General features: G+C 46.0%; 1 non-coding gene across 1 annotated transcript; it reads right to left on the reverse strand.

The window, feature by feature from the left end:
• Positions 1-1838: 1838 nt before the first annotated feature.
• Positions 1839-1993, reverse strand: LOC149373009 (5.8S ribosomal RNA). The gene has a single exon (XR_016293503.1). It is a non-coding gene; the product is annotated as a 5.8S ribosomal RNA (ribosomal RNA).
• Between the last annotated feature and the right edge of the window lie 507 nt (positions 1994-2500).

Here is a 2500-nt window from a genome sequence, read left to right on the forward strand (position 1 = left end):
GTGTACGCTCTTGGTGCGCCTCAGCTCGCAATGAGCACGAGACGCCCCGGGAGTGCGGATCCGCATACGTGACGCGAATCATCCTCCCTAGGTCGCGGAGCACGAAGCTCGCAAACTTTTACTTTCATTGCGCCTTTAGGCTTAGTTATTTTTGTATAAAATAATACAAGTCCCAATGACTCGCGTACATGTTAGACTCCTTGGTCCGTGTTTCAAGACGGGTCCTGAAAGTATCCAAAGCAAAAGCGTCGCTGACCGGTAATTTTAATTGAAAAGCGCTAGGCTTTTCCGAGCCGGTTCGAGAACATTGGCGTTCAAAAGAGCCAAGCGCGCGCGGCAACGGCACGAGATGTCCGTTAAAATCCGAGCGCGACTCGATCGATCGCCAAGCCGAACGCATTCGAAAGTGCGACCCGATACCAATCTTGATTAAAAGTTTTCAATACCGCCGGGCAGTCGATCGGGTAAAGGACACCGATGGTCTGCCGTGCCGGTTTGGCACGACAGTCTACCGTACGGGCCGTCGATCGACACCCAACGGGTCGCGACGTCCTACTAGGAGAGAAGTGCACGCCGGCGTCGTCGGACATGACGCAGCGACCACGTGCCCCGAACGCGCTAAATACCCGAAAGCACCGCACGTTCGAGCATCGCGATCACACGCAAGCCAACAGCCACTAACGCTGAATCTCTCCATTCGAACTTTTGGATTTCTCAGGTTTACCCCTGAACGGTTTCACGTACTCTTGAACTCTCTCTTCAAAGTTCTTTTCAACTTTCCCTCACGGTACTTGTTCGCTATCGGTCTCGTGGTCATATTTAGCCTTAGATGGAGCTTACCACCCGCTTAGAGCTGCACTCTCAAGCAACCCGACTCTAAGGAGAGGTTCTCCCACGGCGCGCTTCGGTCGCTACGGGCCTGGCACCCTCTGCGGGTAAGTGGCCTCGTTCAAGATGGACTTGGACGCAAAGCGACGTCATGGGATAATCGAACCCTCCCGAACACCACATTTCCCAACGGCGGAACCGTGGGATTCAGTGCTGGGCTCTTTCCTGTTCGCTCGCCGCTACTTGGGAAATCCTTGTTAGTTTCTTTTCCTCCGCTTAATAATATGCTTAAATTCAGCGGGTATTCTCGCCTGCTCTGAGGTCGTCTTGATTAATTTTTTTTATGTACGATAATAATTTTGTCTCAACATTGTGCTTTTCGAAGTTCAATTGAGACAAAAAAAAAAATATTTTCACACACGTACAACGTTGGAAAAAAAAAAAAATAACAAAAAAAAAAGAAAGATAAAATAAAAGGATTGCACATCGACCGGATGGTAATGTTTTTTTTTTGTCTCCTATTTTTTCTTCCTTCCTTTCCTCACCTCCTGCGACGCTTTATTTTTTTTTTGCTTTGCTTTCAAAACCGCGACGCAAAAGTATTTTTGACGATCGTACGGCTCGTCCGGTCCGCTCTTGATTCAACAGTGTTCGGATGAACAATTATTTAATGAGAGCTCCGGGACTCGGGCGAACGACGACCAAAAAAGAAAAGTTGGGAAGAAAAAAAAAAACAATAAAAAATAAAAAGAATGACAAACGATTCAAACGGCATCAACGTTGCCGCTTTAACCGGTCAAATTTTTATTTCTCGTTTTCGACAATCCATTATTTCATCTTTTCTTTTTTAAGTATTCTTTTTTTATTTCGAGCGACGCATTTGATTTCATACGAACGCCCAATTATTTCGCTCGTACACTCGAAGAAAAACTATACGACGGGTAGTTGATAACGACGCGTCGGGTTTCTCTTCGTGACCAGCAGTCTTTTTGTTTTTTTTTTTTATCGAACGACCCTCAGCCAGACGTGGTCCAGGAAATATATCCGAGGACCGCAATGTGCGTTCAAAGTGTCGATGTTCATGTGTCCTGCAGTTCACAAGTTGACGCGCAATTAGCTGCGTTCTTCATCGACCCACGAGCCAAGTGATCCACCGTTCAGGGTAATCAATTTATTTTTATCATTATTATAGTTTATTTTTCACACTTACAGTGTAATATTTTCTCGGTCAATTCGTATTTTTTATTATACGAAAAATGACCAATACAAAACGCAACGGAGAGCCAGGCTCTTTCGAATAAAAAGTGTGCCCATCGGTTCTCCGTTGGGCCACCCCGCTGCGTCCCGCAAATGCGACACGAGCGGCAGGCATTGGGGCGCACCACGAAATATTACGAAACTTTTTGATAACGAGCGGCGTCTCCCATTTCTTTTTATCTTGAGAACAAGATGAAAGGGGCAATAACGGCGACACGCATACAGTTCATAATATTTCGCGACATTTATACGCAGAGTCTCGGCTTATTGGGGCGTAAAATCATTCCAAAACCTTGGATAATAACGCGTACACGCTATTATCCTCGTAAGCTCGATCATGTCATTAAAACGAAGTGATTGCATGACCACCGAATGACGACGTTCCCCCTCGTTACAACGAGGCTTTCAACATAAT

Source organism: Copidosoma floridanum, unplaced genomic scaffold (genome assembly GCF_036245765.1).
Source record: "Copidosoma floridanum isolate Cflo_tuat_1 unplaced genomic scaffold, Cflo_Japanese_pri ptg000065l, whole genome shotgun sequence".
Taxonomy (NCBI): Eukaryota; Metazoa; Arthropoda; class Insecta; order Hymenoptera; family Encyrtidae; genus Copidosoma; species Copidosoma floridanum.